General features: G+C 51.8%; 1 protein-coding gene across 2 annotated transcripts in view; it reads right to left on the minus strand.

Moving 5' to 3' along the window:
- Nucleotides 1–26,450, minus strand: part of SLC39A11 (solute carrier family 39 member 11) — a 511,259-nt gene that overhangs the window by 77,073 nt on the left and 407,736 nt on the right. The gene's annotated exons all lie outside the window — the stretch shown is intronic.

A 26,450-nucleotide genomic window follows, 5' to 3' on the forward strand; every position in this document is an offset into this window, starting at 1 on the left:
GTCCCTATGAAGTGATATGGCAGGCGGGGACTGTCGATTCTGAGGTGCGGTGTCCTGACACTCACTCAGAGCAGTTTACAAAGCGTGTCATTCATGATTATCCCCACAACAATGACCCTGTGAGGTGGGTGGGGCTGAGAGAGCTCTGAGAATCTGTGTCTGACCCAAGGCCACCCAGCGGGCTTCAAGTGGAGGAATCAAACCCAGTTCTCCAGGTTAGAGTCCTGCACTATTAACCACTACACCAAACTGGCTCTGGAGGACTCCCAGTTAACTAAGCAGCAGCAGTAGGCAAAGGATCTGGAGAAGTTCTTTGGGACATCCTATCACTGGTATCAGGAGGACCCACTGAGCTCATCAGGACCGACTGCATTCAGACAGGCTCCAACAACAAGAACAACAGCAGCAGCAGCATACAACAGACAGTTTATACACTCCCTCCCCCCCACTCCCTATGGCTGTTGTCTGGATGGGGTTATTAATGAGGAGGCAGACAAAATGCTGTTACGGGGGGAATCAAAGAATCATATAATCAATGGAGGAGTACCCTTGTCCTGGTGCCCCAAACCTGATGGTTCCCTATAGGTTTCTGTTGACTGAATTCCATGTTTTGTTTTGATGCCGACACTATGCCCTGGATTGAGGACCTGTGTCCCGATACAGACTCACACTGGCAGCATGCGAGGGAAAACTCCCAAGTTGTCCGAGCAGGGCAGCACCCAGTTCCACGGTTCAGGCACCAACTGGGCACACTCACGGCTTCAGGTCCAAAGGGGGATTCCAAAAACACATCCACAGGAACAGGCCAAGGTCAGGGACAAGAGAATCAATTCCAAACACGGCAGCAAGGTCAGTAGTGAGCGGACTCGTTGCTTCCACGCAGCCACTCCCTCTTCGGCTGCTTTTAAGCCTCACAGTGCTCAGCACCTGCCAGCTATCTCAGTCCTGCTCCTGCGAGCACTCATCATCACTAATGATGCTGGGCCGGTGCTGTGCTGCTAGCCTGGCACTGCGCCTTCTGACTTGGAGGGCTCTTCTAGCCCTCCTCTGGCAGCGCTCCCGAGGCTCTGGTGATGAAGGGGGAGAGCTGGCCTGCACCTGGCTTTCTGTTGCCAGCCCAGGGCTGGGAAGCTGAGGAACCGATGTGCTGGGACCTGGCTGTGGATCAGTATCTGAGCCTTCAGAGCCTGCCTCCTCCTGCAGTGCCTCTGCCACTGGCTGTGGATCTGGGTCAGGTTCACCAGCTGCCTCTTCCTCAGAGGAGTCCTCTGAGTCTCTCTGCTCCACTGGGCCAGGTTGGTCCATGACATCATCCCCCTCCCCATGGGTCCCCTCCCCATCTGAGCGAGGACCCGGCTTTTGCGGATATGCCTGATGAAACCGACGGAGCAGGGCTGGGGCATGGATATTACAGGCGGGTTCCCATGACTGTTCCTCAGGTCCATACCCTTTCCAGTCAACTAGGTATTGGAGGCGTCCCCGTCGCCATCGGGAGTCCAGAATCTGTGCGACCTCATATTCCTCATGTCCCTGTACCATGACCGGTGGTGGCGGGGCTGCAGAGGGGCGTGCAGGATCTGGAGGGGAAACTGGGACTAGCAGGGAACGATGAAAGACAGGGTGGATCCGAAGTGCCGGTGGAAGTTGTAACCGGTAGGCCACTGGATTGATTTGGTCTATGATGGGGAATGGGCCTATGAACCTGGCGTCCAGTTTTCGGGATGGTCGCAGGCTCTTTAAATGCTGGGTCGAGAGCCAGACCTGATCCCCAACCTTCAGGGTCTTCCCCGGTCGCCGTTTCCGGTCAGCAGCCGCTTTATATGCTTGTTTGGCCTGCTGTAACTGTTCCTGGAGGACTTGATGGAGGGCTTGAAGCTCCTGGACGAGATCATTAGCCGATGGGACCATTGAATCGGGTGCGACTGGAGGGAAGAACCGGGGGTCGTAGCCGTAGTTGGCCATGAACGGTGTTTGGTGGGTGGAGGAGTGTACTGCGTTATTGTAAGCAAATTCTGCCAAGGGCAACAATGCCCCCCAGTTATCCTGTTGATGGTTGACATAACACCGTAAGTACTGTTCGAGCGTGGCATTCGTACGTTCGGTTTGGCCATCCGACTGTGGGTGGTATGCTGAGGAGAGGTGTACTTGAGTCCCTAGGAGGGAGTGTAGGGCACGCCAAAACCGCGAGGTAAACTGGACTCCTCTATCCGAAATCAGGTGAGCAGGCAGTCCATGGAGTCGGAAAATGTTATGCAAATACAGCTGGGCCGTTTCATGAGCAGAGGGAAGGCCTGTACAGGGAATAAAATGTGCCATCTTTGTGAGTAGATCCACTGCCACCAGGATGCTTGTGTGGCCATTAGATCTGGGGAGATCAGTGATGAAATCCATAGACAGAGCTTGCCAAGGTCCTGCAGGAGTTGGCAATGGTTGTAGCAGGCCAGGAGGTTTTCCAGGCTGGTCTTTGGCCCGTCGGCAGGTCTCACATGAAGCCACATATCGAGAGACATCGACTTGGACCCGAGGCCACCAAAACTCTCGAGTCAATAGGTGTAGGGTCTTGTGCCGCCCAAAGTGTCCAGCTGGTTTGGCATCATGCATCAGATGTAGAATTTCCGACCGTAAAGGTCCTAATGGTACATAGACCCTGCCATGGTGGGTGAGCAGCCCCATCTGCTCCGCAAAGTCAGTACGTACTGTTCCCAGGGAGTCCTGGAGTGCCTGAAGTTGTTTCATTGCAAAGGGATCTCGTTGTTGCTGTGTCTTTATCCTCTCTCTGAGAGGTGGCATGGGTTGCACCGCTGCAAAGCTATCAGGTGGCAAGATAGTAGCTAGTGGTCGTTCCCCTGTCAGTGGGGCAGCGTACTCAGGCTTCCTGGAGAGGGCGTCTGCCCGCTTATTTTGCGAGCTCGGAATATAAGAAACAGTGAAATTAAATCTGGAAAAAAACAGAGACCATCGAATCTGTCTTTGATTCAGCCGCCGCGCTGTCTGTAGGTGCTCCAGATTGCGGTGATCTGTACGAACCTGAACAGGGTGACGAGCGCCCTCCAGGGGATGACGCCACACTTCAAATGCAACTTTAATAGCCAATAGCTCCCGCTCCCAGATGGTGTAATTTTGCTCGGCTGGTGTGAGCTGCCTGGAGTAGAAGGCACATGGTTGCACGGTCTTGGTAGTCATCCCTTGCTGCAATAACACTGCTCCAATAGCTGCGCTGGAGGCATCTGTCTCAACTACAAAGGGCAGGCTAGGATCTGGGTACCTCAGGAGTGGTTCAGTGGCAAAGTGGGTCTTCAAATTTTGAAAGGCCTGTTGAGCTTCTGGTGTCCAGCGAAACGGCTCTCGGGGGCGTAACAGCCTTGTCAGAGGTACTGCTAGGGAGGCAAACTCAGGAATAAATTGTCTGTAGTAGTTTGCAAATCCAAGGAAGCGTTGAACATCTTTACGATTGCGCGGTGCTTGCCAGGATAGCACGGCTTGGACTTTCTGGGGGTCCATAGCAATCCCTTGAGGGGAAATCTGGTGTCCCAGAAATTCTACAGATGTGAGGTCAAAGGCACATTTTTCAAGTTTGGCATAAAGGCCATGTTGTCGGAGCCGATGCAGAACCACACGCACATGCTTAGTATGGCTTGCTGCATCCTGAGAATAGATTAGGATGTCATCTAAATAAATTATGAGGAACTTATCAAGGAGATCTCGGAATATATCATTCATTAAACGCTGGAAGACAGCGGGCGCATTACACAAACCAAAGGGCATTACCAGGTACTCAAACTGGCCGTATCTGGTGGCAAAAGCGGTTTTCCACTCATCGCCCGGACGTATGCGCACCAGGTTGTAGGCACCACGGAGATCCAGCTTTGTATACACCTTGGCTCCCCTCAGACGCTCTAGCAGCTCTGGAATAAGGGGAAGGGGGTAACGGTCCCTGATGGTGATCTTGTTGAGTGCCCGATAATCATTACATAGCCGCAACTCCCCGCTTTTCTTTTTTACAAACAGGACAGGAGCAGAAGTGGGTGAGGTAGAAGGACGAATGAATCCCCTCTGTAGATTTTTAGTCAGGAAATCCCGGAGGGCCACAAGTTCCGGCTCCGATAGGGGATATAGCCGACCTGCTGGTAAAGGGGCTCCAGGCATCAGATTGATGGCACAATCATATGGTCGATGGGGTGGTAACTGATCAGCTCCCTTTTCCTCAAATACATCCCGGAGATCTGTGTATTTTTCTGGGAGGCCTGGCAATGCTGGGTAGGTAGCTGCCTCCAGGGCAGCTGGGTGAAGCTTATGTGGGCATGGGTCTTCAAACTGTAATTCCTGTTTAGTCCAATTGATGATTGGATTGTGGAGTTCCAACCAAGACATCCCCAACACAATGGGAAAATGAGGCATTGTAGCTATATCAAAACAAAGGCGTTCCTGGTGACGTTGCAACTGTAGGAGCAGCGGTTCAGTTTCCCGTGTGATGGGCCCCGAACGCAGTAGTCGGCCATCAATGGTCTCCACTAAGCTGGGTGTCCTTTTAGGTTTCAAGGGGATTTGATGCTGGGTAGCGAACTGGGCGTCCATATAACACTGGGATGCACCAGAATCTATCATTGCGTACACCAAGAGCCAACGTGCATCTGGCAACTGCAGCCTTACTGGCATCAGAAGGTGTCGAGGACCGCTGGGTAGGTCTTCGGTTCCGGCAACATGCCACCCCTCTGATGACCTGTGTTGGGATGAGGCTTGGGGTTGGTTGCTGGTGGTAGGACGGTTTTCCTTCTCTGGACAGCAACTGGCATAATGCCCCACACCTCCACAGTACAGGCAGAGATTCAGAGCATGGCGTCTGATTTTCTCTTCTTCAGACAAGTGAGGATGAGTAGTCCTCATTCTTGGGGACCCTCCTTCCCTCTCTTGCCTACCAGGAGCCCCATCCCCCACGGGAGCAGGGAGAGACCAGCATGTTTTCTGCCGTGGCCAGGCCGCTTCCTGTGCCTGTTTCCGACTCTCCAACCGTCCATCAATCCTCAGGCACAGTAAGATTAATGCCTGGAGAGTCACAGGCCGCTCCACCCTGGCCACCTCATCTAGTACCTCTTCAGACAACCCCTCAAGGTACTGGTCTATTAGGGCAGCTTCATTCCAGCCCAGGTCCAGAGCTATCAGCTGAAACTCTGTTGTATAGGTGGCCACTGTTCCCTTCCCCTGCTTGAGGTTCCTAATACGCCGGTTAGCCTTCTCAGCCTTCAAAGGGTTGTCAAATATCATGCTCAGGTGAGTCACAAAGTCAGCAAAGTTATTTAACAGGGGTGAGTCAGCAATCAGCAGTGGAGTAGCCCATCTGGCTGCCTGCCCCTTTAAGAGGCTCAAAATGAAGCACACCTTCGTTCTCTCATTGGGAGAGTCATGATCACGAAGTTCTATATACAATTTACATTGAGCAAGGAAAGCAGGAAATTCTTCTATGTCTCCAGCAAACTTTTCTGGCACACTCACAGGGCATTTTCCCCGTGGGGGCGTGGAGCGGGCTGTTAGTTGCTGTTGAATTGCAGCCAAAGCTTGGGTGAGCTGCGTTATCTGAGCCTGTAACACCTGGCTTTGTGTAGCCATAGCACGGGGCCAGCAGCCTCCTCCATCCCCCAGCTGGAGGAATGTGAATTGGTGTGAGGTGGAAGCAAACTGTCCCGATACAGACTCACACTGGCAGCATGCGAGGGAAAACTCCCAAGTTGTCCGAGCAGGGCAGCACCCAGTTCCACGGTTCAGGCACCAACTGGGCACACTCACGGCTTCAGGTCCAAAGGGGGATTCCAAAAACACATCCACAGGAACAGGCCAGGGTCAGGGACAAGAGAATCAATTCCAAACACGGCAGCAAGGTCAGTAGTGAGCGGACTCGTTGCTTCCACGCAGCCACTCCCTCTTCGGCTGCTTTTAAGCCTCACAGTGCTCAGCACCTGCCAGCTATCTCAGTCCTGCTCCTGCGAGCACTCATCATCACTAATGATGCTGGGCCGGTGCTGTGCTGCTAGCCTGGCACTGCGCCTTCTGACTTGGAGGGCTCTTCTAGCCCTCCTCTGGCAGCGCTCCTGAGGCTCTGGTGATGAAGGGGGAGAGCTGGCCTGCACCTGGCTTTCTGTTGCCAGCCCAGGGCTGGGAAGCTGAGGAACCGATGTGCTGGGACCTGGCTGTGGATCAGTATCTGAGCCTTCAGAGCCTGCCTCCTCCTGCAGTGCCTCTGCCACTGGCTGTGGATCTGGGTCAGGTTCACCAGCTGCCTCTTCCTCAGAGGAGTCCTCTGAGTCTCTCTGCTCCACTGGGCCAGGTTGGTCCATGACAACCTGCTTGAGAAGGGGTAGATTTCACAAGGGGTATTGCCTAGCCTGGCTAACAGGGAAAAGATGGCATTCCTCACCTCTCGGAATGTGTAACTCTACACCTGAATGCCCTTTGGCCAGCATGGAGCTGCCACAACTTTCCAATACCTCATAGATCGAGCCATAGGTGACATTCAATGAAATCCTGATTTCACCCATAGTTGTCTTCAGCCACACATGGGAATACCATGTAGAGCATCTGTGCCAGGTCCTACTGGCTTTGTGGTGCATTGGGCCAACAGCTATCTACAGGGCAATATCTGGGCTTCCAAGTTAGCGACAGGGAAATCTTCCCATTGATGGAAAAGATGTGGGAGTTACAGGATTGGCCTCAACCTGCCACCAAGAAGGCAGTCCAGCAATTCCTAGGCCAAGCAGGATATAGTTGCTGCTTTCCCCCCATTTTCCAGCCAAGACTTTCCCACTCATAGCAACGATCAAGGCCTAAGTACTTCAACAGGTGCAGTGGTCTGTCAAGGCAGACCATGCTTCAAGCTGAAACAGGATTTGTGCTTGCTGCCCGTGCTCTGTGCCCTGGATTTTTGCCAAGCTCCAAACCAATATCTCCTCCATTGGACTAGGAAGGAAAATGGCCTCCATGTCGGTGAGAAAACCTGAATTTTCCCACCCACACAGCAGCCATCCTTTACTGTGACCTTTCCCACACTTCAGTGCAAACCAGGTTTGAGAAAGATTGGAGAAAAACTGAGGAAATCCGATGAGACGCATGAATGCACCACAATGCTGTGGGGAAGCTAAAAAAAAATTCTGCTTCCCAAAAGCACTGGGTTCAGGTTCCGGTTTATTATTACAGTCTGCAACCAGCACATATAAAACTATTTGCAAATCAGTTTAAAAACAGTTAAGACTGGATACAGGAGAAGAGCAATACATAAATATAAAAGAAAAATAAAATCATCATAAATGAGTTGTTTAAAAGGTTAAATACATTCAGTCTGCCTTATGCGATTTGCGTTGCTTGTAGACCTGGGCACAGAATCTTGCTACTTGACGTGTTGTCTGGTGATTCCGACCAGACAAAAGATAATCAAGTTTGATTTTATTTGAACTTCCAGGGAATCTTTCTACTAATGGACTGATGGTTTCCGCTCTAAGTTTACTGTGACTTGGGCAGCTGAAGAAGATGTGCTCCATTGAGTCAATTTCTCTTAGGGGACAGGAGCAAAGCCTAAGAGAGTAAGGGACTGCACTGAATCCAGGGCAGATAACCCATGAGGAAATGGCAAGGCCAAATCGAGGGGGGGCAGGGGGTAGTCTTCCGCCAGTGCCACCAGGGAGGGGGCACCGGGAGCAGCTGCCAGTTGCCGGGAACGTGTGGGCGGCAGCGCAGGCAGCCTTGCAGCCCCCCGCGCTGCCTTTTGCCTGCCCCGCAGGACATGGGGCGGCCGGCTTGCCAAGCGCCCCCTGTCCTGCAGGGCAGGCAAAAGGCAGTGCGGGGGGCGGCAAGGCCGCCCGCACCATTCGCCTGCCTTGCAGGACAGGGGGCGCATGGCAAGCCGGCCGCCCCATGTCCTGCGGGGCAGGCGAAAGGCAGCACGGGGGGCTGCGAGGCCACCCACGCCATTCACCTGCGGGGAGGCAAATGGCATGGGCGACTTCCCAGCCCCACATGCTGCCTCCACTGCTCCACCCTGCGTGATGATGTCACTGAAATGACGTTATCACACAGCACCGGGAGCGCGCACGCACAGTGCACACACACAAGGGGTCAGACTAGGGTTGCCCTGGGCACCGGCAACCCTAGATCTGGCCCTGGGAAATGGCCAGTTGGCCACTGTTTCCTGCTTGTCCTTGCAACCATGATAGCAAACTAGTCCGTATCCGAATACCTAAAGATTATATAAGAGTTGTGGCTGCTTGAGACAGGTAAGCCGCAAATAAAAATGAGCTCTATATTCGCAACACCTCAACTCCCTCCCCTGTTCTCTGGAGATCTTCTGTAATACTCTCAAGCCTCTGCAAAAGAGTGAGAACAGAAGTCACACAGTGAGGTGAAACCAAATCCCAGCCATTAATAGTCTCTGCAGCATTTGTATATCTCAGTAATTGGATTGAAAATATTCATCTCTGGCAAACGGAGACCTCAGAGATTTCTGCAAGCTAAACCAAGTGCTCCTCTTCTGTATATCTAACCCAGGAGAACAACCTGGCAATTTGTTATTCCACATCTGGGTCAGATTCCTTAAACCATTAGAGGCATCTGCTTAAAGATTTGATCCTAGGGGATGTGACTAGAGGGAGCTCCTGCTACGAAAGGAATGATACCTTAACCCTTTCAGCCTCAGGGAAAACCCTTTTAGTATCCAGTAGTGACTACCTTTTGCAGTGCATGACATATTGCTGGAACTAAGTAAATGTTAAGAACCAGTAGACTTTGAGTCAACACACTTTAAAGTGGCTCCCTACAATGAACGGGAGCTTTATTTGGATTATCTGTAAACTTTTCCTATTTGATACCCACAAGGATATAGAAACGAGTTCACAGAGTTCCAGCATCATCTAGCATGACCTCCCCACCCCAAAAAGACAGGACAGAGCTATACATTTCTCAGTGGCTCTCCATAAATTCTATAGGGCAAAATAAAAGGCAAAATGAAAGAAGGCAAAAATGGTGCCTCACTCCAAACACAGAGACAACCAGTGCAGGATTTAGCCCTCGCCCCAATGGCTGTCATTTACTAAACTTGATGGAAGCAGAAGGCCAGGGCTGTCAGGAGGGGAGAAAGGGGGGGGGCACATAATTTCATGTGTAGCAGGTTCTTTGAGTTCAAAGCTTTCCTTTAAAAAAAAATCCCTAGCCCTTTCTGTTTGTTGAGCTATGCCTTTCCCCTTGTATATCCACAGTGGAATGGGCTAGAGTATTACTTCAAACAAAAATGAAATATGGGGATTTAGCGAAGCCGATACACATATTTGTTAGAACATGCTATCAATATAATTATATTCTAGTGCCAAGTCTCTTTTGGTGGGGAGGGGGAATGGCAGCTGTGGGGACATGCTCAGGGAACTGGCTGCCACGTGGGTAAGGACAATCCAAATTTTCCGATCTACACAGCAGCCACCCAAATTTTACTGTGGTCTTTCCCAAAACGTAGGAGCAAAGCCGGTTTGAGAAAAGCCAGCAAAACCACGGGAGAGGCACAAATGCGCCATGATGCTGTGGGGCAGCGGGGGGGGGACGACCCCTATTTCCCAACAGCATGGAAGCTGAGGCAGATAACTCATGGGGAAGTAATCAGAGGGCGGATATTTTACTACAGAGAGGCTGAGTCAAACACTTGCCTTTTCTGAGATGCCGCTAAGCCCATCAACCAAACCACCACTGCAGCAAGGCAAGGCAGCCCCCTCTTATTGTCAAGTTTGGCTTCATTACTTCTCGTCCTTACCCTGGTTGGGAAATTAAAGCATCCTTAATTATTTATTTTATTTACTTACTGTATTTCTAGACTGCCCTCCCCATCAGATAGGCTCAGAGCGGTGTAACAATTTATAACATACAGTTTAAAAACAATGAAAATATTATAAATAAACATTAAAACACTATTCCACATACAATAAAATTTCTCAATTGGCAGAATAGGCAATACAATTTCTTGATTGGCAGAATAAATATTAAAATACAGCATTTTAGGCACAGGGCTTGGGTCTTACATCATGCCCTGCACCACACTTATGAGCTCCTGCATGGGTGGTGGACGGTCTTCAGTGGTACGGCCAGCGAGAGGACAGCCAAGCACCCACCAAATGCCTGGCAGAACATCTCCGTCTTGCAGGCCCGGCAGAAAGATAACAAATCCCACCGGGCCCTAGTTTCCTCAGACAGAGAGTTCCACCAGGTCGGAGCCAGGACCAAAAAGGCCCTGGCTCTGGTAGAGGCCAGACAGACCTCTCTGGGGCCAGGGACCATCAGCAAGTGCTTAGTGGCTGATCGAAGCGACCTCCGGGGAATATATAATAGTAGAACAACAAACCTTTGTAAAGATTATGAACAGTCAAGTTAATATTTCCCCACAATCTATCAAAGTTATGATAGGATGATTTCCCCCCTCTCCTCCTTTTACATGTATTAATCTTTATTAGCAGTTATAAATGTGGAATAATGAATTCCTTTCAGGATTAAACAACACAAATATTGCAGCTGAGGTTTATGACTATAATCTGGGCTTGTGGTTTTAAACAGATCTTGGTTTAGATTTAGTTAAAGCATATGTGAAGTCTGAGATTAGTACGTAGAATGACTTGCCGTTCCCAATAAGATGTAACAGAATTACATTTTAAACAGTGTTCAAGTAATCAGTTATTATTATTGCTATTGTACTGTTAGACATATGATACTTGGCGTTTTAGAAATGCAGCTTGGTTACTGCAGGCATGAAGCTTCATGTTGTCTGACAAACAACTTAATCTTTTGAAAAGATATGTCAGTAGAAATCAATCCCAGCGACTTCAGTGCTTTTCATTTAGCATTATGGTATAAACAGTACTGTATTTATTTTGCTCCTGGTTTTGTGCAAGATAAAGGTACAAGGGTAAACTGAGATAGAGGTCTTACTTATTAAATATTATTGTGACATGAAGTTTTGTGAACTTCATCAGATGTAAGAAGTACATCCTGTCTTGACAGAGGTGTGTGTGTTTATGTATGTGGATGTAGAAATAAAATTACAAAATTAGACACATGGCTAGAAAGAGAAATACTGTACACTGAGCGTACAAACTTAGTAGATAATACTGTGGGAATCATCAGACCCAAAGAAAACGGCCATATCTAGAATCTTTAATAGAAGAGCAGGGCATTTGGGGAGGATTGGCTTGGCTGGAGAGAGGTAAGGAAAGCTGCCCCTGCGTCTTTTACACAGCTATGATGGCTTGTATAGATATATAAGCCAGGGCTTTTTTCCAGCTGGAACGTGGTGGAACGGAGTTCCGGAACCTCGGCGGTGCGGAGGGCAATCTAAACTCCCCTCTGTTTGGAGATCAGGGGGCGGGGCCACCAGCCATGTGACCATTTTCTCCAAGGGCAACCCACTGAGTTCCACCACCTCTTTTCTCAGAAAAAAAGACCTGATATAAGCAATATAAAGACAGAGGCTTATAAACTAATGAATGGTACGAAGAAAACAAAGCATGAGAATTTTTTCATCCATAGTGAACTTGATCAGCAGGAGGTTCAGAGCAGCCCAAAGGAAATACTACAGTGCACACAGTACAGTACAGTACAGTGCACAATTAATTGATTGAATAAACTACTATAAGAGGTGACATCTGCTGGTTTAAAAGGCTTTAAAAGGAGTTAGAGAAAAATCATGCAGGTGGTCAGCTCCCTCAGTGGCCATTAGCTACGATGGCTAAATAGAGCCTCCATGTTCAGAGGCCAAATACATCTTGTGGAAGGCAGCTGTGAGCAGGTGGCTGCAGCGTTTCTTCTCTGCTGGTGAGATTCCAGAAGCGTCTGGCAAGCCAGTGTGGGAAACAGGAGGTTGGACTAGACAGATCTTTGGTTTGACCCACCAAGCCTCTTATTTTATTCTTATAAAAGCTGGAGCACATGAAAGTTACTTTATCCTCATTTTCAGTGGGATTTAAAAGTACAATTCAGTGATTTCACCGCTTCCTCTGCAACTTTAAGAATGCTACTGAAATATTAAGGTGCATGGGAAGAAAGGAGACCGCAGTTTTCCAGTGGTAAGGGGAAGGCATTCCGTGCATGTCTAGAAGCCTGTGATGAAACTCCTGAGCTAAGCCCTAGAGAAATCTTGAACAACTGAATAAGAAAACTCAATAAGCAGTTTGACAGTAGTTGAGATTGATTCTAGAGGGGTAGTGGTGTTTGTCTGTTGTGGAAAACCAAAAATAAACTTTGTGCCGCCATTTGAAAAAAAACAAACATCTGGAGGTTCTGTTAACCGTCCTCCTCTAATTTGTTACACAAAAGGTGTCCTTCTGCCCTTACCCAAATTCTTCAGAGCAAAAGGAGGAGACAGACAAGTGCTTCTTTCAAAGACTGTATTGAATATTGCAATATGGGTACCCAGCTTTCAAAGGAGCAATGAGTACCAAAGAACATAAAGTTTACAAGCAGTTTTAAAGACATTTTTTTTCAGTACAAAAGGAACTGCCTGCAGATTAATTTGCAATTGGTCATTACTAGAGATGGGCACGAACCAAAATTCAAACCAAAATTAAGCATGAACCAGGCTGGTTCATGGTTCGTGAACCGCAGTTCGTCAGATCCCATTTTTGACGAACTGTCACGAACTTTAGGCTGGTTCGTTTGGTTCATTTTTTGGTTCGTGACTGCAGACAACCTGGTGCCAATCAATCAGTTTCCTAGGCAACAGGGGATGGACTTCCTGCAGACCTTCTGCTGACCCAGAAGTGACCTTCTGCTTACCCAGAAGTGATGGTTTTCTGACCCAGATGTGACGTTTTCACGAACCAAATGAACCGGTTCATGAACCCGGCGCAGGTTCATGAAAGTTCACGGTTTGTGGTTCTTGAAATGTGATGAACCACAAACCGCATGGTTCGGGTTTTTCCCGGTTCGTTCCCATCTCTAGTCATTACATACATCTGATCTCTACAGTTCTTTCAACTGGCTACTTCTCAGTTCTCTAACTAGTCTCGTGATCAATGTAACTTTTTCATTCCCCTTATTTGGTCACTACCTGTTGCTGAGTTGAATTTCTCACTTTTGCTGACTTCCAAACTTTAGAATCCAGAGTTATAGATATAGGGAGTGAATGTGCTCTTCTTGTATCTATTTCTCCCTTCTCATGAGGCAATAGCCTAAAGAATGTGTGGCCTTATCTACGTTCCCTAGGCAACTGAGAAAAGAGAAACATTTTCGGCCAGTTATTATGTTCTGAAGCAACTTTCAGCAAAGATGGAACAGTGAAAGAGAGAAAGGGGGGGGGGAGTGCAAGCACTATTAATTCATTCTAAGAATATGTATATGAAAGTATGAAAGATTATAAACCCTTATAATAAAAGGAATATTAAAAATCTTAACTCTACATTATTGAGGATACAACTGACATTTCATATATCCCCACTTTTCTTTCACCGTCAAGCGTCTTTTCATTGTTTTGAACTTGCTTCTTTTGTTTTGGTAAGTGGAAATATTTTAAAGTATTTTTCAGATGAGTACATTTTGAAAGAGACTGATGTCTTACTTCATTCAATGGGGCTTAATACTGGGTAATTTCTGTCTCGTCTGTATTTAATTTATTGCACTCTTCAGTATTCCAGCAAGACTCCCCTGGCTGGGGAGTCTTTTTTATTCTGCTTGCTCATTTTCTTTTTTTTGCTCTGTACCCTACTGCAATCTGCACAGCGTAAATCATAATTTAAGTAAAATCTATTTCTTAATGATCCTGTCCCTTTCCTTTATTGTTTCTTACTTAATTAACAATTATTATTATATTCATGGGATCAGGAAGCCAAGCGGTTTTTTTTTTTTTGGTATGATATCGGTTTGGTTTGAATCGGGATCTGGAATCTTTGTCCATGGTGGCTCTAGACAGCCCTGCTGAGGGTTTACCGTCCATCTCCTCTGCTCTTTAGAGTAGATGAACCATCTTCTGTTTATAACCATGGTACTCCCCACAACCAAGACTCCCATGATTAAGAGGTGAAAAGCCACAGAGACTATAGCTGAGATGGAAAAATATTCTGCTGTAAAAGGGGACCTATGTGCTGAGAAGAGGAGAAAGCACTTTGTGAGTAGAGCTCAGCAGTTCATTCGTGGAGGGGGTCTCTCTCAGCAGAAACTGTCTGGAAATTTAGGTAATCGATCAGTTCAATAAACAACTGCTGTCAAAACAATGTAATAACCAGCAGGGGAAACCTTACCCACAGAGGAATAGCTCATATACAGCAATATTATAATGAACCATGTATTTCCAAAGTGACAAGTGCATAAGATGAATAAATAATTCCTTCCTATAAATATAGATCTATAAATAACAGTAATTACAATATGTGTATACAATATCCTCCAGTACATCCAATCCACATAATAAATACAATAAATACAGTATCAAAACACATGCATGGGTGCATGTATAAGGCCATTAGTCCAAAGCAAGAATAGCTGTTCTTTCCTTCTTTTGCAGAGACACCAGGATGAAGTCTTGAGGTGACCAAACACCATCCTTGGACGACATGCAGGTAGATATCAGGCCAACTTTCCACTTTAACAATAATGTTCTTTATGTTCCTTCTACAGGTCAGATACTGCAAACAGGTGATATCAAAACCCTACCCCTCGACAAGCAGCCAGCCCATTTAACTCATTTTGTTTAAATACCTTTTTAAAGGGCGGAAAAAATATCCAGCGACTCTCCTCCTGATCAAAAGACGCCACACTCCAGTAGCAGAGTCTCAATTGACAGCCACTTCCCATTTATAGGAAGGAATTATTTATTCACCCCATGTACTTGTCACTTTGGAAATACGTTTATATGATTCATTATAATATTGCTGTATATGACATATTTCTCTAGTGGGTGGGGTTTCCCCTGCTGGTTATTGCATTTGTTCCCGGAGGAGCCTCTTTTTGTTGTTTCACATGTCAAAACAATGTACATAAGGTAAGAACAGGAGATGCATTAAGAAGTCATGCTGGATCCAGCTAGGATTGAAAAACTCGATTAAACTTTTGCTCGTCATTTGCAGCTACTGGTTTCAGGCACATGTTAGTGGCTCACTCACAAAAGAAATAATATAGTATGTTTGTACGTGTTTACTTAATTATCTGCTACTGCTAAAACATGCTATTGGGCTTAATAAACAAATTTTTATATGCGTCTAAAAAGTAGTATACACAGTCTTAATCATGTTAGAGGTGGAAAGCCCTGGTGATCTGTTAGCTAATTGGAACCACGAAGCACAAGGTCACACCTCTATGTATGTAATAAAAATGGTCATTTCCTTGGTTGATCAATGAGATCAAATAATTTGGAATTCTCCCACGGAGTTGCTCTACACAAGACATCTTACATGAATAGGATCAAGTAAAAGATCTTACACTTGTTCTCCTACTGTGGATACACATGCACTGCTAGGGAGACACAGTACACAGAAAGAATGTAAGACCACACAGAAAGTAAGTCCCCGTGGCATCTGTCTTCTGGGTTACAGATCTAGACATATGTTCTAGGCAGGGCTTTTTTCTGGGAAAAGAGGTGGTGGAACTCAGTGGGTTGCCCTTGAAGAAAATGGTCACATGGCTGGTGGCCCCACCCCGATCTCCAGACAGAGGGGAGTTTAGATTGCCGTCCACGCAAGGGTAATCTAAACTCCCCTCTGTCTGGAGATCGGGGGGCAGGGCCACCAGCCATGTGACCATTTTCAAGAGGTTCCAGAACTCCGTTCCACCACTTTCCAGCGGGAAAAAGCCCTGGTTCTAGGCTCTTCATGTTTTCCTATGTACCTCACTTGTGGAGGTACATGTTCTCTGTCCTGATCTCCCCTAGTACCAAATTAGATTTATGAAGAACAAGATCTGCTCTAAGTGTTGATTTGGATGTCATGTTTCTTGAAGCAAATTGACTCATGAACAATTCTTAGGCTCCACAAAACTTGTTTGTGTTAAGAATGTACGTGGTTTGCTCCCTCCCTCCACCCACTTCTCTCCTTGTGTGTTATTTTGGATGAATTTGTTTTGTTTTATGTATTGTCGAAGGCTTTCACGGCCGGAGAACGATGGTTGTTGTGGGTTTTCCGGGCTGTATTGCCGTGGTCTTCGCATTGTAGTTCCTGACGTTTCGCCAGCTGCTGTGGCTGCCATCTTCAGAGGTGTAGCACCAAAAGACAGAGATCTCTCAGCTTACAGGATGACTCAGCTCAACCCCACCCCTCCTGAGTAGATACAAATGACCTACATCTTTTCCACACTGTGACACTGAGAGATCTCTGTCTTTTGGTGCTACACCTCTGAAGATGCCAGCCACAGCTGCTGGCGAAACGTCAGGAACTACAATGCCAAGACCACGGCAATACAGCCCGGAAAACCCACAACAACCATTGTTTTGTTTTGTTAGAATGGAGACACCTAGACAAACTGCAGTCTGTTTTTTCCTGCACAAATCAGAATTAAATTGTTGTTTCCAACCACTGTTCACAGGGAAGAAACAAACTCAAATTTGCTCCCAGTCAATCACTTTTGCAGGCACTGCAAAGGGCTGCTGACTCCTTCACACCCTGGGGGAACCTTGATCAGGGGCCCACAGGATTGGAACCCTTGGTCCAATTCACTTGAAACTCAGGGGTTCTTTACTAGACAGGCAGTCCTTACTCTACAGTAATTTTGGTGTCATTTAGTTGGACCTCTTCTCTCCCAAAATTCCCCATAGGGAATAGTCTCAGACCAATGACAGGGGAGTCTACAAAGGAAGCCTCCCACATTTGGGGAAAGAAAACAAACAACAGACCACAACAAGGAAAGATGGCAAATGCAGAGTGTTCAGCAGAAAGGTAAAATAATGTTACTGAGTCATTGTAGTAGGAAAATGAACGCAACAGGATTTTTTTTTAAATGACAGTGGCTGGTAGGAGCTCTTCTGGTAGACTGCTGCTTGATGGCCATTTTAAGAATCAGCAGAGAGGTGTGGCTGTGCAGAGAGGCACCTACTTCAGGGTTCTGTAAAACTGAACACCTTTGCTTAATCTGCTTGAAATTTTGGTGATCTCTAGATTAAATTTGCATTCTGTGCAAATTTGGTGCCATCATCTTTATAAACTGCTGCCCTAAAACTTCATATAGGGCATTTCCATACGTCCTTAAAGGGATGGCCCACTCACTGAACACTGGCAGCTTTTCTCCTTCACTCCACACATCTCTGATTTCAAAGTGGTAGCAGGCTGTTTGGCTTCCGTTTTTTTCAGCACCTTTACAGGACGCAGGAAAGTGTGGGAAATTGCATTCTCAGAAAAGGCACCAAAAAAACGGCAGCCAAACAGCCTGCTACCACTTTGAAATCAGAGATGTGTGGAGTGAAGAAGAAAAGCCGCCAGTGTTCAGTGAGCGGGTCGTACCTTTAAGGACGTGTGGAAACAGCCATACATTCCCCATGGGAAACAATTGTCTTGAACTCTGGAACCTGAAAAAACACATGGATCTGAATCTGAACCAGTAACATTCTACCCGGAAATAAGCAATCACCATAAAAATCCCCACTCCAAAGCCCCGTATTCGAAATTATAACAATTTTTTTCATCACACACCCCTAATTTCCAGTGAAGCTCATTCTAATTTTGTATTTTTGAAAATAGGGTATTAAGCATGCAGTGTCTGAAAATTGTAATTCCTAAGAAGAGGATTTTGGTAGTGGCCCTAAAGCCTTGGAATGACCTTCCAGATGAAGGGCAGCACCTATAATGTACACATACAGCAGAATGAGATAGGAGAATGGGCTATACCACTTTCAATTTCTGGCGGGGGCAGACTCACTTATTTTTAGCACACCCATGTGAAAGAAACTCCCTTTAAGTATAAATCAAGCACATAAGGAACAGGCTGATCTCTCTCTCTCTCTCTCTCTCTCTTTTTTTAATATGCTTGTCCGGGGTGGGCCCTCCCCCCCTGGACTGGACCCGACCCCCCACCCCCTCGGGAGCCCACCACCAGCCACCCGAGCCCCGCCCAGCCCCCCAACCTACCTGGGAGCCCACGGCACAGGGTTCGGAGGGGATGTCGACCCTCGGCTTCCCGTCCGCGCTCCCGCTTGCGCCCCCGCCGCCGCGGGAGCCGTGAGACCTGCCGCCACCGACGCAGCCTTCACAGGGGCAGCGGGGCCCGCCGCCGCCGCTGCGAGAACCGCCGGGTCTGCCGCCGCCGCCGCCGCCGGGAGAGTGGAGCCCGGCGTCGCCGTTGCCGCGGCGGGGCCGGCTGTGGCCGCGGCTGCCTCTCGCGACCGCGGAGCGGCCGGAGCCGGGCTGGCTGCCCGGCGGGACGACGGCCGCGCGGCAGAGAAGCGGGAGCGGCGGACGGAGGAGGGTAGCTCCGACGCCGCCGCAGCCGCCCGGGGAGGTGGCTCCGGGGCGAGCGCGGCCCAGCGCGGGGAGGGGGAAAGCCCGGATGGGGCGGGCGGAAGGAGGGACGCCCAGCGAGACATCCCCGCTCTGGGTTGGCTGGATGGCTCCTGGGAGGGCTCCCCGGTCTGAAGCGGCACCGGGGATTGGTGAAGGGTGGTGGAGGGAAGAAACAGGCACTAGAGAGAGGGCAGGGGGAGGAAGGGTGACGGAAGGGCAGGGGAACCAACCAGGCGGGAGTAGCCAGGTGTTAGCGACTAGGGCAGATGAGCCAGGGGAGAGGGTTGGTGGAAAGCCAGGGGGCAGAGCCAGGAGGGACTATAAGAAGGGAGCTCCCAGTGACGCCGAGGAGGAGACGGCTAGTTGGAAGGTTGGACACAGAGAGAGAGCGAGTATATTCCAGAACGCCAGATAGGAGGCAGAGCTTGGTGCTTGAACCACTGCCCCTATCCAGTCTGAGGCCGAGGGAGCACCTTCAACCTCCCCCTGGTGGTCACCCCCGGGACGGCAGGACGCGGGGAAGGCGCGGCCGGCGGGGCGGGGCCTCACAAACTGGTGGAGAATGCAGGCACTGGCAGCCCCGTGAGGCACCCGCGCCCGCACCTGCCCACTCCAGCCGGCTGGAGCAGCCCCCGACCCCTCCTGCGCCCGGCGGTGTTGAAAGCGGCGAGTGTGGAGACCCCTGCCGAGACTGCAGGCTCCACGATGGATCTCACGCAGTTTGGCCAGTGGCTGGCCGAGCACCAGGGGCAACTATTGAAGGAGGTGGCCCAACAGCAACTGGATGCGCAAGCCGCTCTCGCGCGTCAGCAGCAGGACGCCCAGGAGAACCTCATCCAGAACCTTCAACAGGCGTTGGCCGGCGCCGGGACCGGGGCCGCCGGAGGCGCCGGACCCAACCCCAGGCCGCCGTTCCACCTCGCTAAGCTAGGCCCGGAGGATGACGTGGATGCGTTCTTGGAGGCCTTCGAGCGTACCGCCGAGGCGGCAGGGTGGGCACCGGGCCATTGGGCCTTCATCATCGGGCCTTACCTTACGGGGGAGGCGCAGGCCGCCCTGAAGGCCCTTCCCAAGGCCGAAAGCGCGGACTACGCGAGGCTTAAGGAGGCGATATTGGATCGCTACGAAATCACCCCGGAGACTTACCGGCAGAAGTTCCGGTCCATCGCCTTCCAGAAGACTGACCGGCCTCGCACCCTGGTGGCCAATCTCCAGGATGCCGCCTACCGCTGGCTGAAGCCCACCTCGGATGACGGCCGGAGGATTGCTGACCAAGTGGTCCTCGAGCAGCTGCTCCAGGTGATTCCGACGCGGGCTCGAAACTGGGTGGCCTATAATAAGCCCGCCACCCTGAAAGAAGCCACCACGCTGTGGGAAAACGTGATGGCCGTGGAGCCCCGGGAGCCTGGGAAGCCGGAGCCCCGCCCCGGCAGCGACGGGAGCCGCAGCACAGGTGAAAAGGGGGGACGGGCGCGGGCGGGACCCCGGCACCCCGCCCCTGCCCCGCTGAATCGAGCAACCGGAGGACCCTCGGCCGGGCCCCGACTAACTCTCCCGTCGCCCGTAACCCCCGCTACGCCTAAGCCCGGCAGCTCAGCTAGGGAGCCGGGAGACAAAGGGCCGTGCTTCACCTGCGGGCAACGGGGGCACTGGAAAAGAGAATGCCCCCTCATGGAGTGCGACCTGGGCTGGGACACGGCCTTGCCCGCAACGAGCCGGGCCCCCCGGCCTCCCCCTATGCTTGTCTTGGTCTTGGTGATGGGTAGGAAGTTGACGGCACTCCTCGACAGCGGGAGCTCCGTGTCAATGATCCGCTCCCACCTCCTGCCCGCAGACCTCCCGGTGGTCCGTCAGGCCGTCATCGCCTGTGTCCACAACCATGTGGAGGAATGCCCCGTCGTCTTGGCCCCAGTGACGTACCGGGGCCAGACCTGCGAGACGCCCTTGGCCCGGGTGCAGGCTCTCCCCTACCCAGTCTTGCTGGGGAGGGATTCCCCCCACTTCCGCCCCGCCATGAAGACGGCCCTTCCCCCGGATCTGGAGGAAGTTGGGGAGGTCATGGTCGGGGACGACGAAGGAGACGCCGAGGGACACCCGGAGGAGAATGGAATCGGGGATGTCCCAGCCCAACTCCGCCGGGGATGGGGAACCGAGCCCCGATTCGCCGCCGCCCAGGCCGAGGATCCCTCACTGGAAAGCCTACGCCGGATGACCGCGGTAAGTGAGGGACGGGTCCTTGATCCCCGCCGAGCAGGACGGCTACCGCGGGTCATCCAAGTAGGAGGGCGCTGGTACCACTTAGTGAAAGGAGGACCAGGGGAAGTGGCCCAGCTGTTGGTCCCAGCTGCCTACCGCCCAGAGGTCCTCAAGGCCGCCCACGACCACCCCTGGAGCGGCCATCAGGGTGCGCGGAGCACTGCGGCCCGGATTGAAGCCCACTTCTTCTGGCCGGGGCTAACCAAGGAGGTCAAACGCTACTGTCAGGCTTGCCCGCTGTGCCAGCGGCAAGCCAGCCGCTGTCCAGCCCGGGCCCCGTTGGCCCCGCTACCCATCATCGAGGAGCCCTTCTCCAGAGTGGCCATGGACTTCGTTGGCCCGTTGCCACGGACGCCACGGGGAGCCCGTTACATCCTGGTCCTGATGGACTATGCTACCCGGTACCCTGAAGCCATTCCCCTGCGCGACATGAAGGCCCCGGGGGTCGCCCGGGTGCTGCTGCGATTCTTCGCTCAGGTAGGATTGCCCCGGGAGCTGCTGTCGGACTGCGGGAAGCCTTTCACGGCCCAGCTCACCAGACATCTGTGCCGTACGCTGCAAGTACGACAAATCTTCACCAGTGTCTACCACCCCCAAACCGACGGGCTGGTGGAGAGGTTCAACCAGACCCTGAAGGCGATGATCCGCAAGTTAGCCCATGACCGCCCCCGCCAGTGGGATTTGTACATAGACCCCTTGCTCTTCGCGGTCCGCGAGACACCCCAGGCCTCTACGGGATATGCCCCCTTCGAGCTCCTGTATGGGCGGCGACCCCGGGGGATACTGGGACTGGTGGGGGAGCAGTGGGCCCCGAGGGCCGACCCCGAGGGCCGACCCGCCCCCGAGTATGTTCAGGACCTCCAAGACCGGCTGGAGACCTGTCGGGCCGCCGCCCGGGAACATCTACGGGAAGCCCAGCGGGCCCAGAAGGCCTACTACGACCGGGGAGCCAAAGCTCGGACATTCCAGGTGGGGGCGAAGGTCCTTGTCCACCATCGGGTCATGGGGCCGGGCCCAGGGGCCCCGTGGCGGGGACCCTACCCCGTCACCAAAGTGCGGGGACCCCTGTCGTATGAAGTCCAGTGCGGGCCGAGCCCCCGACACCGGAAGAGACTGCACATTAATGACCTGAAAGCCTGGCACGAGGCGGAGGCGCACCAGTGCAACCTGTCGCCCGACCCCCTAGAACTCCCCGCTGGCGAGTTGCCGTGGACCCCGAGCGGACTCGCCGAAGAGGAGCCCGTCCTGGACACGGACCTCCAGGACGATCAACGGGCGCAGGCGAGGGCAGTGATCCGACAGAACCCAGGTCTTTTCTCCTGCCGACCGGGCCGGACCACTATGCTGTCTCACCACATACCTACACCCCCGGGGCAAGTGGCAAGGACCCCCTGGAGGCCACTCCCTCTAAAACGGTGGGAAGTCGTGGCCAAGGAAGTGGAGGACATGCTCCGCCTCGACGTCATCGAGCCCTCTCGTAGTGCGTGGCGGAGCCCCATCGTGCTAGTGGGGAAACCAGACGGCTCCGTACGCTTCTGTGTGGACTACCGGCAGGTCAATGCCATCGCCACCTTCGATGCCTATCCCATGCCCCGGGCTGACGTACTGATCGACCAACTCGGAACGGCGCGCTACCTGTCAGCCCTGGACCTCACGAAGGGGTATTGGCAAATACCCATGGCACCCGAAGACCGGGAGAAAACGGCCTTCGCGACCCCCCAAGGCCTGTTCCAATTCAAAGTCATGCCCTTCGGGCTGCATGGGGCCGCCGCCACCTTTCAACGCCTCGTGGACCAGGTGCTGGCCCACTGCCAGGGATTCGCCCGAGCCTATATAGATGACATCATCATCTTTAGCCCGGACTGGACGTCACATCTACAGCACCTGAGTGCGGTCCTGGCAGCCCTAGCCGGGGCCGGCTTGCGAGTCAACCCGCGCAAGAGCCGGATCGGGTTCCAGGAACTCTCGTACTTGGGATTCCAGGTGGGTCGCGGGGTCTTACGCCCCGTACCCGACAAAGTCACGACGTTGGAGCAGAGCCCCCGTCCTCGAACCAAGCGGCAGATGCGGCGCTTCTTGGGGCTGGTGGGCTACTACAGTAAATTCATACCCCATTTCGCCAGCCAGGCCAGCCCACTCTCCAACTGCCTGCGCAAGGACCAACCGGCTACCATACACTGGGACCCCGACCGGCTCCGTGCCTTTGAAGCCCTACGCCGGGCCCTGTCAGAGGCCCCCGTGTTGCGGAACCCCGACTTTGAGCAACCGTTCCTCGTACACACGGACGCCTCCGACGTGGGGCTGGGGGCGGTCCTCTCCCAGGAAGTCGACGGTCAAGAGCACCCCGTGTTGTTTATCAGCCGGAAGCTGCAACCGGCAGAAGTCAGATACGCCACTGTAGAGAAAGAGGCCCTGGCGGTGAAGTGGGCAGTGGGGGCACTTCAGTTTTACCTTGCCAACAACCCCTTCACCCTGGTCACGGACCACGCCCCCCTGCTATGGATGGCCCGCATGAAGGACCACAACCCACGGGTTCTCAGGTGGTACCTCTCTCTGCTCCCTTTCAGCTTCCAGCTCCGACACCGTCCGGGACGGCTCCATGCAAATGCGGACTACATGTCGCGAATCCCGGAACATTCCACGGACCAGGAGGCTCCCGACCCCCAGGGGGTGTGTGTGTCCGGGGTGGGCCCTCCCCCCCGGACTGGACCCGACCCCCCACCCCCTCGGGAGCCCACCACCAGCCACCCGAGCCCCGCCCAGCCCCCCAACCTACCTGGGAGCCCACGGCACAGGGTTCGGAGGGGACGTCGACCCTCGGCTTCCCGGCCGCGCTCCCGCTTGCGCCCCCGCCGCCGCGGGAGCCGCGAGACCTGCCGCCACCGACGCAGCCTTCACAGGGGCAGCGGGGCCCGCCGCTGCCGCTGCGAGAACCGCCGGGTCTGCCGCCGCCGCCGCCGCCGGGAGAGTGGAGCCCGGCGCCGCCGTTGCCGCGGCAGGGCCGGCTGCGGCCGCGGCCGCCTCTCGCGACCGCGGAGCGGCCGGAGCCGGGCTGGCTGCCCGGCGGGACGACGGCCGCGCGGCAGAGAAGCGGGAGCGGCGGACGGAGGAGGGTAGCTCCAACGCCGCCGCAGCCGCCCGGGGAGGTGGCTCTGGGGCGAGCGCGGCCCAGCGCGGGGAGGGGGAAAGCCCGGATGGGGCGGGTGGAAGGAGGGACGCCCAGCGAGACATCCCCGCTCTGGGTTGGCTGGATGGCTCCTGGGAGGGCTCCCCGGTCTGAAGTGGCACCGGGGATTGGTGAAGGGTGGTGGAGGGAAGAAACAGGCACTAGAGAGAGGGCAGGGGGAGGAAGGGTGACGGAAGGGCAGGGGAACCAACCAGGCGGGAGTAGCCAGGTGTTAGCGACTAGGGCAGATGAGCCAGGGGAGAGGGTTGGTGGAAAGCCAGGGGGCAGAGCCAGGAGGGACTATAAGAAGGGAGCTCCCAGTGACGCCGAGGAGGAGACGGCTAGTTGGAAGGTTGGACACAGAGAGAGAGCGAGTATATTCCAGAACGCCAGATAGGAGGCAGAGCTTGGTGCTTGAACCACTGCCCCTATCCAGTCTGAGGCCGAGGGAGCACCTTCAACCTCCCCCTGGTGGTCACCCCCGGGACGGCAGGACGCGGGGAAGGCGCGGCCGGCGGGGCGGGGCCTCACAATGCTGATTTCCTTTTTTAAAAAAACATGAAGAATCATTAATAAATTATGCCCCCCCCAATCTGCAGCAAGAAGCAGTAATGGCCGCTCTATCACCCCAGGATTTGGCACATCAGCCTCCTTTGCTGGGTTTCTAAAATAAGTGGTGAGGCTTTTTTTTTACTCTTGGCAGTTGCTAGTTAAACTGTGACATGCAAAGACTGAGTTTGCCTGCTATTGATGCTGAACTGTTCTGTGAATTTACTACCTGCTGTTTTTTTCCAGATACATTACTGCTTTAGAGCTTTATTGTTAGCATTTTGTTGATCTGGCTTTCATAAGATGACTAGAATGACAGAAAAGGTTGGCTATAAATACATTAAATAAATAAATAAAACAGCAACAGGGAAGAAAGTCGAAATCCCCACACTCTTCTCTTCCCCGTCCTTTGATAAATACGCCTAATCAGCAGACACAGGCAGCAAAGGAAATGCATGTGCCTCTGGGAGGAGACGCCAATTAAGAACGGGTCGTTAAAGCCATGCTAATTTCCCAATCTAAATATCGGCAGAGCGATCTTACAGTCCTCATGGCAGAAAACCGAACATGAAAGCAGCAGCAGAAAGTGCTGAACTATTTCTTGACACAACAGGCCCTTTGAAGTCTACCTTACCTGGACTAATTATTTAAAATTGATAGATTCTTTGTTTGCACCGTTTTTATTCTCCTGGGGAGAAAACAAGCAATCCATCTAAACAGCATTTCTCTCTGATTCCCATAATCTGTGGGAACAAGGGAGAGAGAGGGCGGGAAAGCTGGCAGGATAGAACAGGCATAGCACATAACCGCGGTTCTCAAAGTATAAAGCACAGTTATTGAGGAAGTACGTGCAGGTTTTTTGCTAGGGATGCAAAATACCTCCAACATACTCCAATGCCCCCAACCTAGTTTTACGTATATCTTCATTGGTCCAATGAATGCAATGTACTACCTCTTTTCCTCATAGCATCACTAATTCTTGTATGAGCTTTCTTCTCCTGTCAAAGTTTATTGCTAGAGGATAAAGTGGCAAACCTGTTTAAAACCTCTTAGCTCCTTTAGGAGTTCCTACCTATTTAAAGCATACTGTGAAGACTGCGTCCTTCCTTTTGTGTTTAATTGTGCCAGTGCTGGGAATAACAGGTACTGACCTGGCAGAACACTCTGTCCATCGAAATTAGAGCCCAGCAGGATTTGTTATCCTTCCTCCAGGCCTGTAAGACAGAGATGTTCCGCCAGGCATATGGTTGAGGCTGGGCCAGGCCTCCGCAGGCCCTGCAGGAGGAGAAAGTGAAAGATTTTAACCTCCCTGTTAGATCTGACCGCCACTTGTTTTAACTATTTGATTGCTTGTTAACAGGGCTTTTTTTCATCTGGAACACGGTGGAATGGAGTTCTGGAACCTTTTGAAAATGGTCACATGGCTGGTGGCCCCGCCCCTGATCTCCAGACAGAGGGGAGTTTAGATTGCCCTCCGCGCGGCTCAGCGGTGCGGAGGGCAATCTAAACTCCCCTCTGTCTGAAGATCACGGGGCGGGGCCACCAGCCATGTGACCATTTTCTCCAAGGGCAACCCACTGAGTTCCACTGCCTCTTTCCCCAGAAAAAAAGCCCTGCTTGTTAACTATATCAGCTGCTGCCTTTGTTTTCACCCAAAGTGATGCTAAATGAATAGCTAGCAGTGATTGCTGCCATCTTGGTAATTTATTCTTGATAATTTATTGTTGTCAATCACTGACTTAGATTTTTTATAATGTTTTAATGATTTTAGGGAAAATTTTAATGATTTTATGGAAAACTGGATGGTATTGTGTTTTAAGTGACGTGACCGCCCTGAGCCCACTTGCGGGGGGGGGGGGCGGAATAGAAGTCAAATAAATAATGAATGAATGAATAAATGAATGAATGAATGAATAAGGTGATACCACTGTGGAGGGAGGTGTGGCTCACTCTGTATTTGGTGATGGCGCACACCCACATAAGGACCAAGTTTGCAGTTTGGGGGTATTGTTAAGGCTTGTAAATGATGGTTGGCAAATACATGACCACCT

Source organism: Eublepharis macularius, chromosome 4 (assembly GCF_028583425.1).
Source record: "Eublepharis macularius isolate TG4126 chromosome 4, MPM_Emac_v1.0, whole genome shotgun sequence".
Lineage (NCBI taxonomy): Eukaryota > Metazoa > Chordata > Lepidosauria > Squamata > Eublepharidae > Eublepharis > Eublepharis macularius.